Source organism: Uranotaenia lowii, chromosome 2, assembly GCF_029784155.1.
Source record: "Uranotaenia lowii strain MFRU-FL chromosome 2, ASM2978415v1, whole genome shotgun sequence".
NCBI lineage: Eukaryota > Metazoa > Arthropoda > Insecta > Diptera > Culicidae > Uranotaenia > Uranotaenia lowii.
The window spans coordinates 236,351,352-236,367,929 of NC_073692.1; the positions used below are offsets into that span (position 1 = coordinate 236,351,352).

At 37.8% G+C, this 16,578-nt stretch overlaps 2 long non-coding RNA genes across 2 annotated transcripts; one reads left to right on the forward strand and one right to left on the reverse strand.

Annotated features, from left to right (window-relative positions):
• Positions 1–1,085: 1,085 nt before the first annotated feature.
• Positions 1,086–7,148, forward strand: LOC129747083 (uncharacterized). The gene is made up of 4 exons (XR_008737443.1): positions 1,086–1,209; positions 5,592–5,640; positions 5,736–5,808; positions 5,865–7,148. It is a non-coding gene; the product is annotated as an uncharacterized LOC129747083 (long non-coding RNA).
• LOC129747082 (uncharacterized) lies at positions 1,883–2,681 on the reverse strand. The gene is made up of 3 exons (XR_008737442.1): positions 2,489–2,681; positions 2,358–2,391; positions 1,883–2,284 (listed from the first exon to the last, which is right to left on the reverse strand). It is a non-coding gene; the product is annotated as an uncharacterized LOC129747082 (long non-coding RNA).
• Positions 7,149–16,578: the final 9,430 nt, after the last annotated feature.

Sequence of the window (16,578 nt, forward strand, 5' to 3'; positions counted from 1 at the left end):
TAGCCTACCGCACGGAAGGCTACCGTCGTGCGATTAGAAATTTTCCCAGTAACCGCAATAGTGGAAAATGTAGATGTTGAGAAAAGAAAAATCATTAACCGATTAACTGTTGGGATCATACTGCATCAAAACGGATTTGACAAATCGATTGAAGATATCAGCAAAACCGGAAGGAACAAAGTGACGGTTTATGTTGGAAACTGGAAAGACGCGAATCGATTGGCTTCATGCAAAAACTTAGAACTACAAGGATACAAAGCTTACATCCCGCGTCAATTCATTACTATGACTGGAGTTATTTCAGGAATCCCTACCGATATGGATGAAGGAGAATTGATAAGTAGTATCCAATGCCAAGTTGAAATTGATTCAATATTTAGACTATTCCGTTATAATGATGACAAAAAGAAAGAACCAACTCATAAAGTGGGAGTGATATTTAGGAGTAACATATTGCCTACTAATTTAAGTACACTCCAAAAAATTTTCAAAATTACACGAGCCAGAAACGCTTCGAGACATAATTTTGTTTGATCTATATTCAAATATGATCTAATTTTACATCTTTCCACGTCTAACATACATGTGCGTAACAATACATCAGGTCTCATCCTGAAAATAAGTCTTCAATGATGTAAATTTGTGTGCTTTATATCATATTTGCTTTGTCAAACCATATGCAAACCGCATCGCATGTCTGCTACGTTTATTTTGAAAACTTGCAACTATTTTGTGAAATGTTACGCACAAATATTTTCAACGTTATTTTTATAGTTTTGTCGGTATATGAACATGCAGAGAATTGTGTGTTGGTTGGAAGAAATTTTAAATAATCATCGCTAGTGATAAAAAATGAAAGTGTATGGTTTTGAGCAATATCACAGCCGAACATATGAGTGCAGGACGAATTCAGAAACATCGGCGTTGAATAGGACCGTTCGCTCTGAATTCCCGTATTTACATCTGATAAATGATCACCTCGATTTAGCGACCGTATGGAGTTCCGGAACAAGAACGTGTATTATCACCTCTTTCCCTGATAATTGAGTTTCTCTTCAATTCCGAATGCATTCTTACGGACATCCATCGGGATTATTTCTTGCGTGCCATTAAAAATTTGTAGATTCGGAACAGTGACATAGCTGACGCTCGTAAGAGTCTGGAGACAGTCCCACTGCTGCAACAGATGAAACAGATGCACTGATTACGGTATCTATTAAATGGATTAATTTTTATTACCTGCAACAATAAACCTCGATAGGATTTCACTGGTTTCAGTACATTATATTATTCGGTGCAATTTGGTCTCATTACCGGTATTGATTTGATTATCCTAGCGTAAAACTTCAAAAAGCCGAAACTGCAACTGTAGGAAATTGCAAAACACGAACTAAAAGATTAAGATTTGAAAAATAAATAGATTTTGATTGCATTCAATGTAATTTCTTAAGCCACGTTTCGAGTTAATTGCTAGATTCGCCTTTGTGAAATATTCAGCAAATATTGACGAGACAAAAGACAGAACAACATAATCAGAAGTGCCAGGTGTTCTTACTTTTCAGGATTTGTCCTGATTTTCGAGAGACCGTCCCAGGGGGATGGCAAGTTGGTTCTTCTTGCGACAAGAATCTTTTTTTTTCTATCTATGGGGAGAAAAGTTTATGGTGTTCTCCTCTCAAAGTAGTACGAAGTCAAATTTTCAATCAATGAGGAACCAGAACGATTGTTGTGTTAGTGTGCAATCATTCATAACTATCTAAGATTTGACATTTAGTCCGGGTCCTTGACAGCAAAACGTCAGGTTTGTATTGGGCCCCAGAAAATAGTGGGCCCGTAATTATGATGGTTGTCAAATTCAATGACAAACACTCTAATTCTCGTTGACTCAGATTTGAAGGAAAACAATTCAAAATGCGCCAAAACTAGGAAAACTCAAATTTTGATTAGAGCGGCAAAACTCAAAACTGAATTGTAGGGGTTTTCACGAATTCTGAGTTGTTTTTGTTCAGGGAGGTTTAGGCTTGTTCATGGATCGACTGAATGAAAAAAAATCAAAAATTTATGAAATTTCAAAGCGGTTTTGAATGGAATTTCTGATTTCAAAAAGAAAAAGACGATTGTATTCAGAAGATGGATGCGTGCATTTTTATCCGATTGGTTTTATTTTCACCACAAAAAAAAATTAGAGCCGCCGGGCCATTTGACTGCACTCAGCGGGAGGAACTACGTGCTATCCCACCTGGCACGCTCACCCACCAGCACACTCTGTCTAATTTGAGCTGATCTGAAAAGACAAGAGAAAAGAAAACACCATAGGTGAAAATGATTAACACTTCAAAATTATGAGAAAATTATACTTATAGTTGTGAATGATGGCTTCCGTAGAGATTGCTGGAAGATAAGATAAATTTGTTAAATTTTATATTTGTCCTTTCGACACCACTTAATTTCTAACTCAATAGTAAATGTAATTAAAAGTTGTACTCACCTTGATTACTGTGATTATTCCGTAACTGGTCTCCGACCATCGCATCCAAACAATCAACACTGGTTTTTGGAACTCTCTGAGTTGTTTTCATCTATTTTGTTCGAAAACGTATGCGTCTTCGCTAAGTTCCAGGCTTTGAAAGTCAATAGATGAAAACAACTCAAAATTTTGATGGATTCCAACTCAGTTGTTTTCATCTCCATACATGGTGCGACCCCTGAACCGAAATTATTCAGTCTCTGAATAATCTAAATTTACCGTGAAGAATAGGTTTGCCATCCCTTGGACCGTCCTGATTTTTTAAAATATCCTGATTTATCCTTATTTTTTTGTATTTAAATGGTCTTTTCGCACTAAATTTTAAAAAAAATATCCAAATTATAATTAAATTTAGTTCAAAAAGACCATTTAAAAAAAATCAGGACAATTTGAAAAATCAGGACGGTCTCTCGAAAATCAGGACAAATCCTGAAAAATCAGAACACCTGGCACCTCTAATGTGGTTCTGTCAGGTTCTGTCCATACTCGCTGGATATTTCATAAAGGCGAACCTAGCAGTTTGCTCGAATCCTGAAAAATGCTAATGAAATGTCATTAAATATAATCAAAACAGATCAAAACCTATTTTCAAAATCATAATCTTTTTGTTCATGTATTTTGATGAATTCCTTTTTGCAGTCTCGGCCTTTTGAAATATTACACTAGAATAATCAAAACGATAACGGTCGGTACACGCTAGAAATTATTAAACCATTTACGATTCAAAAATAACCATTTTTGACCTTTTCCCGGGAAATGTCATTTTATGAGTTCTCCATCAGAAGTCATAAAATGACTTCTTGGGGAGAAGTTCGAATATGGTTATTTTTCAACCGAATGGAATTCTGGAGGAGAAGTTGAAAAATGGTTATTCTTCAACCGAAATTCAAATGAGCTGCTTTTTCAGATTCATGAGGATTTCTCAAAAAATTGTCAATAACAATCAGAATTTTCCAATTAAGTATTCTTATTTATTTATGATTCCCAAAAAAATTAAAAAAAAATCAATCGAATAGTTGAAATTGCCACCAGCTTTACACCAACAGCAGCCGAATCACCTGGTACGGAAGTAAAGTTCCCCCGCGAGCGCAAACCAAACCTTATAAGAAAAAGAGCTCCTGCGGGATGGCCAATACTATCATCGCTAGTCTGCTATTTTTAACGGGGTGAGGGGTGGAGAAAGAGGGCCTGGTGAATAATCTTCGATTGGCTGGTGATGTTTTTTCAAACATACCGGCCCGTTCCAGCTCCTTCCGGATGGTGTGAAAAACGATTCCTTGTGTATTTTCATTTGCTGTGGCTGGAAACGATGGACCGGTGAGCGAGGCCTCGTCCTTCTCAAGTTAGGAGTATGAAACGGAATTGATCCGGATTGATCCAATCGATACCCTGAAATTTTTTTGTTTATGATGTTGGGATCGACAAATAATTGGAATAAATCTCTTACCTTTCTCCATCTCCTACATATCCGAAGTTTCCACGATCCGGCTGCAATTTGAACCGTTTTCAAAATGGCGATATAGAGAACATCAAATTATTAAACCATTTTCTGGTTTATACTCGAAAACTACCAAAATGGTTAAAATTCTTTCAGGAAAAATTATTGAAAAATAACCATATTGGCAGATTATAAGTAAATATCATAAAATGGTTATTTAAGAACCATAAATGGTTATAACAAATCGAGCGTGTAGTGGGTGGAGTACAGGGATGCCAGGTGTTTAGGATGAAAAATCTGGGCAATTTTGAAAAAAAGTCTGTGTGTGTCTGTGCATAAGGAAAATAAAAAATTTGGTACTAAACAAGAAATTAAATTTGGCGAATCGTGTAAGGGGGGGGGGGGGGGGGGGGGGTGTTTGTGTTATGGTGTTCGGGTTATTTTCGAGTTAATAACTAAATAACACACAGTATCCTACCACGTACCATGCCGATCTTATTTAAAAAACAAAATGATTGGTCATACCATAGAATACAAGCCAGATTTTAGGCTGATCTGCCACTTACATATCAAATCTGATACATTCATATTGAATTTATCTGTCAATTTTGAAAGTCTGTAAAATCTGGGCACTCTCACCAAAAATCTGGGCAAAATCTGTGTCTGACCAATATCTGGACGAAGGGTCAAAAGTCTTGGTTTTACAGACAAATCTGGGCACCTGGCAACCCAGGTGGAGTACGACGTTCTAATGAAATGCACGCTCGGCCATATTGAACCATTAATGCTTGAAAAATAACCATAATGGCAGTTTTGTGGGTTAAGTCGTTTTATGAGTTTTCAGTGAAAACTCATAAAATGAGATTCCGGGGAGAACTTAGATTATGGTTATTTTTCAAGCATGGTAAAAAAAGTGAAAATGAGATAAATTCAGGGAAAAATGATACGAATTAATGAAGAACAACAAGAATCAATCGGAGTTTCATCAATAGAACCTTTATTTTAAAATATATTGATCGATGTGAAACAATTATGAATCCGATCTTTGTAATTTAATTTTCCTCTTCCTCTTATGAGACCATTTCCGGATGATGCACTGTATGCCTCGTCTGGGGTGATTGCGGGGCACCCGTTTCTGCTCCTACAGATTTTCACAGGAAGCTCCTGATCCGGATCCATGTGAAGCAGCCTGTGATCCGTCTTTGTCCTGTTTGAGAAAGAAAAAAAAAGTTAGTGGCACGGGGGATTTGGAGGATGTTCGAAAGTAATTTTATCAATTTTATTCAGTCTAGCAGATACTTACAAGCTTTTAATCAGATTATTCCCCTGAAGTTAGAAAAATCGCTAAAACATTCAGTAGATTCGACGCACAGCAGTAAAAAACAAACAATTGTTATCTGCGCGTCCAAAAATGGCAACTGTTTTTCTTATATATTACGGTTGAAATTTAACCATTTTCAACATTTTTCCTCAGAACTTACGAAATGCTTGAAATTAAACCGTATACTGTGGTTGAAAAACAACAATTATCGCAGTTCAATCGGAAATCTCATAAAATGGTTCAATAAAAGTCATTAATGTTTAAAAAAATATGAGCGTGTGTTAATTTTATTTGATCGCTGCCAGCCGTTCGTTTCAAGAAATTGGCCAATACTTCGATCGGATGATGGCTCGAGTAAGTTCTTTGTCGAAATTCCCAGAACTCCGTTGAATGATGCAGTTTTGGTCGTTCCGTCAATATTCTAATATTTGTTTTTTTTTTTGTTGCAGAATTCTATTTGCATGATGAATACCCGGAATTTCTTCGAACGGTGCAATTGGCACTTGTTGCTGCAGTCTACAGGTTGGTTTATCACTATTGTTTAAGCTTACCATGCTAATTGCTGTTACTTTTTTTAGGATTTCTGTGCGACTCTTGAAAAACGGAAAGCACAAGAACAGATAGTTGAAGAATGGCCTGTTCCGTGAAATCTGACACATGTTCCGATTTAGCAAACATCGTGAGAACGGCATTTACGCAATAAGTGACAACGATCGAATGGATTACGCGACTGGTGGCTGGAATGAAACATCCGCTTCTTCGGCTCAACAGAAAACTCAGGATACTCTCGATCCATCAGACGGATGTGTTTAACCGTCGGTTTTCGCACAATGTCAAGTAAGTTATCCCACCGTCATGTACTCTCAAAATCATCCAGCACAGCAGACTCGCCATGGCGCAGCGGAACACCAGTCAACCTGCATAGCCATCTAAACAGCTGCAGAAGCATGTCAACTGGAACGACCGGAAGCATGGATAGCAGCAGTTCCGGATGACTTTCGTCCGGCTACCATCTCAAAAACGGAACGGTTCCATCCGCATCCGAAGTCCATTTTTAAACCAGGTTCAAATCTAGAACTCGCTGTCGTATCAATGGTTGGCCTCTCAAGTTAATTCATTTAAGTACCTCACAGTTTTTAACAAGCAATCATCCAAATTAATTGAAGCACTCAGCTAGAAAACTGTTCAGTCTCGAGTACCCATCAAGATGTTTTTTTTGCAAATTAGGCTCCAGTAATGGAATTGTTACTTTGAAAAACTATTTGCCGGATATATTAACAGTTTCATATACTATCGTATGGTTATGGCAACATGATGTACTCTGTTTACTTAACTGACCCTGTTTAAATGTCCCTGAGCTACTACTAAGGTGGCTAGAGTTTTCAATAAGATCGGGTACAAATCAAAATCACGATAATTTTTAATTAACTCGTCAGAGTTAATAATATTTTTTTCTAATTGACAGGCAATTCATGATGATCTATTAATTGCTTTGAAAATGTTGAATATAACAAATTTCAGACTTTTCTCAAGTTCATTATATGCGGCATGCTCCTCTGTTATTGATATTTCGTCCCCTAAACACGATATCGATTTTTGATACAGTCAAAATTGGTTCTCGGTACTTAAGTTTGTTTTTCGGGAACCAATTAATTAAGCATTTTTTTTTAAAGAAGATAGAAATAAAAAAAATCAATTAGCATTGCAAAAGTATGCGTAACTGTTAACTGTACAGTTAGGTTGTAAAAAATTGTAAACATTGGGGCTTATTCTGCGACGCGAGTGACGTGACTCACGAAATTTCACTTCTTTGTCCTGACTACAGAAAAAGCTTTAGCAAAGAAATTTGTGTATCGATAAGTTCTGAAGACCAATAGCAGCTCATACGAACGAAAATTTCGAGACTAGAGAGACTATTTAAGCCAGCAAAACGATATGAAATTTCGTGAGTCACGTCAATCGCGTCGCAGCATAAGCCCCATTTCCTAGAAATGTGTGTTCTAGAATAAGATGTTTAAAAAAATAAAAGAAAATCAAACAAAACAAATGTATTAATCTATAAATTTTGTCCCCGAAAGCTCATACCACTAAAAATGTATACGACGCAACATTATTTCTTATGAGATCTAATTTTATGCTAAAAAAGATGCTTTACTTTTGTGCATCACATTTGATTTAAGTTTACATCATCGATGATATAATATTATGTCAAATACGTCATATAATTTATGTCTGAGGAATTATGGCTTCAAGCGTTTCTGTTTTTCTCGGTATAACTTTAGGTCAAAAGTGATGTTTCAATTTTGTGCATCCAATTTGACATAAATTTACACCAAAAAATTAATAGTGTGTATATTTTCTGTTATTTTCAGAGTTGAACCCTATATTAGAAAACCCGTGATTTGTTACAAATGTTTGAAATATAATCATTTGTCTAAAAATTGCAAATCTAAGTCTGAAAAATGTACCAGCTGTTCAGAAGAGCATCCGATGGACAAAACCTGCAAAAAAATCAAATGTTATTATTGTGAAAGTAATGAACATAAAACGACGGACAAAATTTGTCCTCGTTGGAAAAAAGAAAGCAATATACAAGCTAAAATGGCCAAAAAAGGAATGACATACCAAGAAGCTAAACAGTCCTACATTGTACCTACCGAAAACCATTTTGACGTCTTGAGAAGTGCCGAAGAGTATCCGACGCCTGCCGAATCGTTTTCAAATGTTGTAGCAAGAGCACCAGGTATCCACCAGAAGACAATTTTACATCGAGAAGAGAGCAACAAACATCGTTTAAACAAGGGAAAGGAAAGGAAAGAAGAACAAGAAACAGCACCAGGAGTAGCCAGTATTCTTGGACTGACTTCGAAGGAATTTGTTAAAAAAAGGAAAATGGAAGAAGAAAAAGAAGAAATTAGAGGAACAGGTTTAAACAACATTTATAGAACGGGAGAGATAGAAAAACTGAAGAAGCAAATAGAAGAAACCGTAAAGAAACAAACTCAAACAGAATGGAAGAAAGCTATGGAAGAAGTAAGTTATAAACTGATTGAAATTCTGAAACCTCATGGAGCACCTGGAGCAGAACTTTCTGCAAAAATAATAGGAGAGCTAAAAAGAGCAGGTGAGTGGACTGGAAATAGTTCATGATGCAAAGTAATTTTAATATATTACAAACAAACATACAAAGTCTATATACAAACAAGAACGAACTTGCTCATGAACTATTTACCGAAAAATATGATGCTGCACTGTTATCGGAAATTTGGGTAAAGCCTGAACAACTGATGACACATAGATGGAACATTCAAGGTTACCATCGAATACTATCGCCTAGAACAGACGGTTTTGGAGGTGTTGGTATTTACCTACGTTCGGATTTAACTTTCGAGAAAATTATATTGAGATCGACTGATCAATTTGAAACGTTGGGAATTAAAATACATACACTGAATCTGGTACTAGTTACAATTTACATTAACCCACGAATTTCAACACAAGAATTAGAAACTGCAGTTTCAGTTTTACTAAATGAACTTACAATACACTCCAAGATCTTCTTGGGAGGAGATTTCAATAGCCACAATGAACTCTGGGGCTGTTTGGAAACTAATAATAAAGGGAATTTAATATACGATTCCATTACCAACTCTAACTTGCTTATACTAAACAACGGAGATTTTACATTTATACCACATGCTGCTGGGCAAAGATCCAGTGCCATTGATCTTTCGATGTGTACTGCAAATATATTTAACGACGCCAAATGGGAAGTTTTTAATAAAAGTTTTGGTGGAAGTGGTCACCTTATGATCAAAACACAACTACAATTGAACTTCAAAACAAAAAAAAAGTATTATTTTGATAAAATAAAAATAACCGAAGAAATTTCACAAATCAAACACTATGAATTTGATGAAATCAAAGATCTTACGACTATTTCGAATGAAATCTGCAAAAAACATAAAAAAATGAACACATTTATTCCAAAATATTACTGGAGCTCTGAGCTTACTGAGCTATATGAAGCTAAACAAAATGCATTGAGAGACTACAACAGGTGTAGCAGTACTTCTAATCTTATAGAATGGAAAAAATCCACAGCTAAATTCAAAAAGGCTAAAATAAAACACATAAAAGAAAAAATATTGGAACTTACTAATTCCATAGACCCCCGCAACGTTAAAGAAAACTGGAATTTAGTAAAGAGATTAAAATTTAACCCTGTTGTAAATCCCAAAAACAATCCCATATTACACAATAATGATATTGCGGAAAGATTTCTTCTTAAAAACTTTGGTCAACAAGAAATAAAAACACCACTTCAACCTGATCTAAACACAAGACCAAAAATTCTGAGTTTAGAATCCTGGAAAGGTTTTTTAAAAAACAAATCGATTCGTTCCTCACCAGGAACCGATAACATAAATTATGGAATGCTAAAATGTATGGATCTAACTACTGTCACAAAAATACTTGACCTATTAAATCAAATGTGGCGAAATGGTGATCTAGACAAACACCTGAAAGAGATAAAGATCATACCAGTATTGAAACCAAATAAACCTCCTGAAGAAATTGAATCTAGCAGACCCATAGCACTTCTATCAACTTTGACTAAAACTATAAACGCAGCAGTCCTTGAAGATATTAACCTCACCTGCTTAAGCAATAACATACTGTCAGACTACTCATTCGGATTTAGAAAAGGTATGTCAACGGAACACTGTGTGACATTTGCCACAAATTTCATTATGTCGTCAAGAAGAGAAGGATTTGTAACTATTGGAGTTTTCTTCGATTTCTCAAATGCATTTAACAGTGTAAATGTTGACAAATTGAGAAACATGATGCAGAGCTATGGATTCAAAGGGGACACTGTTACGTGGATTTATAATTTTCTGATCAACAGAAAAACGATAATAAGTACAGACCAAGGAAAAGTAGAACACACAATCAGCTGCGGAGTACCACAAGGTGATGTTTTATCACCGGTGCTTTTCAATATTTACACTTCTTCTCTTCACAACACAAACCTGGACAGAAATATCATCACTCTCCAATTCGCAGATGACTTTCTGAAAATAGTAAGGGCAAAATCGTACGAAACTGCTATACAGAAAATGCAGACGGAGATTGATGACTTCACAAGTAAGGCTGAGGAACTTGGACTAAAATTAAACAGTTCCAAAACTAAGGCTATGCTATTTAAAAACACGGATAAAAGGCTCTTGCTCACTTTGAATGGAGAGACGTTAGAAACTGTAAGGAACTATAAATATCTGGGAATAACGCTGGACCAGACACTCAAATATGGAATACACGTTAAAAACCTTAAAAAAACATTCATGGACAGATTAAACATGTTAAAAATCATCGGAGGGATTAGGCATGGCGGAACCCCAAAAGCTATGATAATGTTCCACAAAGCTCTTTTCGGTAACTATCTGAATTATGGCGCTACTCTGTATGGAAACACGGCAAAAAAATATAGTGACATGCTAGAAACGACGAACAGGCAAGGTCTACGTATAGCAACAGGCTGTTCCAAAACTACACCGATAAACTCATTGGCAGCATTGAGTGGCGAAGGCCCACTATCACTAAAACGTGAATTTTTCACAAAAAAAAGGATTGCTTTGCACATTTACAAAAACGACTTAATTGCTCAACAATTACAGTCACTGAACATAAATTCCTTAAAAGCAGAATCACAGTATATACATACATTGAAAGAATATTCATTAAAAACTACAGTGAATTTCAAATACTATACTTACAGGCTAAATCTTGTAACATGCTAAATATCACGATAAAAGAACAAATTATAGGGTCAACTCTAAAAAAAAAAATAACATCTCCTATAGTACTTAAATCACTTACCCAAAACATGATAAAAACAAACTACCATCTATACGAACAATGGTTCACGGATGCTTCCAAGTCTGGCCATAAATGCGGACTCGGAGTTTTCGATGCTACCTCGGAAGAGAGCATTAGTCTAGGATTAGCTCACGAAGTAAGTATTGCTTCTGCTGAGCTCTTAGCAATACGGGTCGCATTAGAACAAGTAAGAGACAATAACACAAGAAAAGTGGTCATTTTCACTGATTCACAGGCAGCTTGCAAAATACTCAAAAGAGATCTAAAAAAAAAAATATTCGACAAAGTTACACTCGACATCTGCACACTAGCAACGCAAAAACAAGCTACAATCCAATGGCTTCCGTCACACATCGGAATAACAGGAAACGAAAAGGCTGATGAACTAGCTAAAATTGGACTAGAATGCCCAGCTATTCTAGAAAATAAGCTACGGTTGGATGATGCATGCAGAAACTATAAAAAGGATTTCATCAACACTACTAACAAATGGTATCAAGATATTGCAACAGAAAATCAAAAAGGACTGAAATTTTTCAAATTTCAAAACACATTCGATCTCAAACCGTGGTACTGGAATTCAGAAATGAATAACAAACAAATACGTACAGCAAATCGACTACTTAGTGGACACGACTATTCACCATACTATCTCGGACTTTTTCGAATCCGTGATACAAAATTATGTGAACTATGTTCGGAAAACTTCACAACAGAACATGCTCTGTTCCACTGTATACAGTACAATCACGTTAGAAATCACTACGATTGGGAAAGATACAACAATCTTTTCGAATTGATTAACAACTTCGATGAAGACAAAATAAAAGAAGTCTTGGGATTTTTAGAAAAAGCTCGATTAACAATTTAATTAAAAATTGTGCTAACTAAACACACCGTGTTATCGAAAATCTGAATAACATTGATACCTACGTAGTGGTGATATAGAGTATAACACTCTCGGCCAAAAAGCGAAATCTATACATACATACATACAGTAATGCTTAGTTCGCTAACAGGCGTCGAATTATACAATTTGACCGGAAACCAAAAACTAAACATTTAATTTCTGGCTATAGTTGGCATAATTAAGTGATGTTTTTTCAGTGAAATGATCGAACAATGATGCCGATACAGAACACAGGTCTTATTTTTGGAGAAAACATCCCAGTTTTTTCAAAATACAAACAAAAGGTTGATTTTGGGCGGTAAATGGTGTCTGGGCGGTAGATGGTGACATGATGGTATTTACGATGGTTATTGAAAATGTCTTAACAGTTGATTCGGATCATCATTACAAGTTAAGGCTATGATCATATAGTATCCGGGCAGTTACAAACGTGTGTATTTTAAAAACTATTCATTTGATCGAAAAACTTTCTAAGGAGGAAATGAATGTGCTAATATGACATTTAATGTAAAAATATAAAAAAAAATATTTATCAATGATTTCAAGAAATACTCTAACTTTTTCATAAACTCTCTTTTTTATCTTTGCACACATTTTTCCACTCATGTATTGATTTCTTTTTTTTACCACAGAAGCAAAACCTTTGCAAAATCATGATATTTTACACAAACTCACCTGGAAAAAGCAATTGGAATCGTGTTGGAACCTTTTCATGAGTAGGCATCTCGAAGAATTTGATCTCTGTAATCCGATTTTAACATTAATTTTTTTATCCATCAGAACACATCTGTCATATTGCTTAAAAACTAGATGCACAGATTGCAATCTTTGGAACTGATGATTATTAGTTATTTTGATGGACAACTACTAACTGAGAACACAACTTGTTATAAGTTTAACAGTTTATTAACTAATGGATAAAGTTTACAATCTAGTGCTTGCTTTTATAGTGAGTCGAGAAAGACATGATTGCTATGATAAATTCAAATTCAAATTAAGATTGCTGTGATCGGTTTTCGTCTCAACTTCAACACTCCTCCTAGACGAAAGCAATCAGACCAATCTCCTTAGCTAAATAGTCTATTCTAATACCCGGTAAGGGTTTCGTCAAAATATCTGCTATCATGTTTTCTGATGGACAGTAGATACATGATATTTCGCCTTGCTTCATCTGGTCCCTGGTGAAATGAATTCGAGCAGCAATGTGCTTGGTCCTGCTGCTAAATTTTTCCGACTCGATGATCTTCAAGGCGCTTTGATTATCACCAAATATCGAGACAGCTTTCACCTCCTCGTCCAAATCGCTCATCAGTTGTTTCAGCCACAATGCTTCCGCTTCAGCCGTCGAGAGGGAAACACAGGTTTGTTTCCGGCACGCCCAGCTCACCGTTCCACCATGCACCATGAACACAAAGCCGCTGTTGGACTTTCGATCGTCTCGATTCTCGGCCCAATCTGCATCCGCGTAGCCGACAACACCTTCTGGTCCACTGCAGTTGGATAAACGAAGTCGGTATTGAATCGTCCCTTTCAAATACCTCACCACACGTTTGAGCTCGTTCCAGTCGACTTGAGATGGGCTACTTGTTTTCCGGCTCAGGATCGAAACAGCAGTCGCAATGTCCGGACGACTATTGACCGCGACGTAGAGAAGCTTACCAATAAGCTTCTGGTACTCCTTGTTGTCCGGAAGTAGGTCACCTTTATTAGCCTGCTTGACGTAGCCTGGATCAAGTGGAACCTTGGACACCTTTGCATCGCCTAAACCACTATCGACAATAACCTCGTTGATGTACCGACGCTGATTCAGGAAATAATCTCCGCTTTTCTTTTCTATTTCTAGACCTAGGAAATAGTGAATATCACCCAGAGCGCACACTTCGAAGGACTTCTGAAGTATTCCGATTAGAACGTCGATCATCTCAGCATCTTGGCTTGCCACCACCAGGTCGTCCACGTACACCAGAACGTAGCACCAAAGCTTGTTGTGGCACTTCCGGTACAAGCATGGATCCGATTTGCACCGTTGATAGCCAGATTTCTCCAAAACATCGTGCAGCTTCTGATTCCAGGAACGAGCCGCCTGCTTCAGTCCGTACAGGCTTTTCTGGAGACGACAGACCTTGCCTTCGCTGCCCTTCACGGTGTACCCACACGGCTGCTTCATAAACAACTCCTCCTCAAGGTCACCGTAGAGAAAAGCCGTCTTGATGTCGAATTGTTTCACCGTCATGTTTCGTCTCGCTGCCACCGCCATCAACGTACGGAACGTATTTTGCCGGACCACCGGCGCGAAGACCTCTTCATAGTCCGTACCAAATTGCTGACTGAAGCCCTGCGCAACAAAACGCGCCTTGTACCGGATGACGTTTCCAGCTGCATCTCGTTTCACCGCATAGACCCACTTACAGCCGATCGCTTTTCGGCCAGGTGGTAGGTCAACCAACGCCCAGGTGCCATTCGTTCGGATGGATGCCAGTTCTTCATCCATAGCCATCTTCCAGTTCGCAGCATACGGTGAGGCCAACGCTTCTTTGTAGGTCTTAGGTGCCTCACGCTGCTCCAGAGTTCGCCCAGAAACAGCAGCTGTGCCACTGAAGCCAGCTTCTGGCTCACTGTTGGTAGCACCAGCGCTCGGAACAATCGGTTGGTTCTGTGAAGAATGGGAAACGAAAATACCTTTGCCCTTCATTTGATAATCTGCATACTTGCCTGGAAGTCTGTGCTCCCGACCGCTGCGCCTCAACACCTGTGACCAAGGTGGATTTGAGTTGTTTTGCGGAGGGAGCACGGTCACATCAGTTACGGTGTCAGTTGATGTATTTCCATCTGCAGATTCGTAATCGGTTTCTTCAACATCGCTAACCGAAACGACATCATCGTCCGGTTCACCAACGACAGCAACATCATCAGCATCGCCCTGGTCTTCGGAAAAAGTTACTGGGATAACTGGAACGCTTGAACCCTCGTTGCTCGTCGTAGGATTTGTTATTGGATTATCAGGAACGCTTGAACCCTCGTTGATAAAGGACACCTCTCTGCTTTTCTCGATGCACCTCGTTTTCACATCGAGAATTCGGAAGCCCTTGGTGTCTTCCTCGAAACCAACAAGGATGCACTCACGTGATTTCGGGTCCCACTTCTTGCGCTTTTGTTTCGGTACCTGCACCATTGCCTTCGTACCAAAGACTCTCACGTGCGATAGATCAGGTTTCCTGCCACTCCATGCCTCTTCCGGTGTCAAATCATGGCCTCGAGTGGGAGACTATTGATGAGGTAAACCGCCGTCGACACTGCTTCGGCCCAAAACTTCTTGTCAAGATTTGCCTCGTACAACATACACCTGGCCCGTTCAACTATGGTTCTGTTCGCTCTTTCGGCAAACCCGTTCTGCTCAGGAGTATGTAGGAAATAATGATGGTTAAATATTAAATATCTAAAGTATATCACTATAACAGTGTAAATTGCAAGCCACAAATAAACTGTGATATAAATACTTTGTTTGACAGTGTAGAAACGGGATGGCTATCTATGAGAAAGAGAATTCTATCCCTCTTCCGCATCTAACGGACGATCAGATCGACGTTCGAAAACTCGGCATTCTGAAAACGATAGTTGCGGCGTACGGACGTTGTGTCTCGAGAGTTAAAGCACACATTGTGGTGTCGGAAAGTGATTCAAGCAGAGTTTCGGAATTCATTTTATATTGGGTGTAGTCCCGTCGGATCGATTTACGGACGTTGCTTCTCGAGAGTCGAGACATACGTTGTGGTCTCGAAAAGTTTTACAAAAGTATTCGGAATTAATTTTGGATCGGGTGAAGTTCGGTTTGATTGATTTTAAGGACGTTGTTTTGCGAGTTGTGAGCTTGCGTGAGTTGCGAAATGGATCTCCGCGGAAGACGCGGTCACGACAATAATGGCGCAGGAAGTGCTCCTTCACGGTAAGTACTAGCCCCTATAATAAACAACTGAATTCTAAAAGAAACCTGCGGAATTATTCTACATAACAAATTAAAGTGGTAAAAAAAAAAGTGAAATTTGCAATTTGTTCCGCCATTTTTTTCTTTCCCAAGTGATATTTCAAAAAAAAGAAGAAAAGAAAAAGACATATAGACTGGATGGCTAATGTACAAAAAACTGAGCGAGAGGTCTCAAAAAAGGAGCGAGAGGACTCCATCGTAAATTTTGTGTGTGAAAGGAATCCTAAATCAATGGTATGAGCGAGAGGTCTCATCTGTACTTTCATAAATAGTCGACCATCAACAAAATTGAGCGAGAGGTCTCGTCTATACAAAGTCGACAAAAAAAAATAAAAAAAATTCTTGAGCGAGAGGTCTCAATTAGATATGATGTAACTAAAAATGACAAGCAATAGTGAATACATAAATCAGTTTAAAGCATTTGAACGCGAGGCCTCAGAGCTCTTTGAATGATTTGGTTAATGGAAATAAACCACATAAGGAGCGAGAGGACTCCATATTTCATTATCTGAGCGAG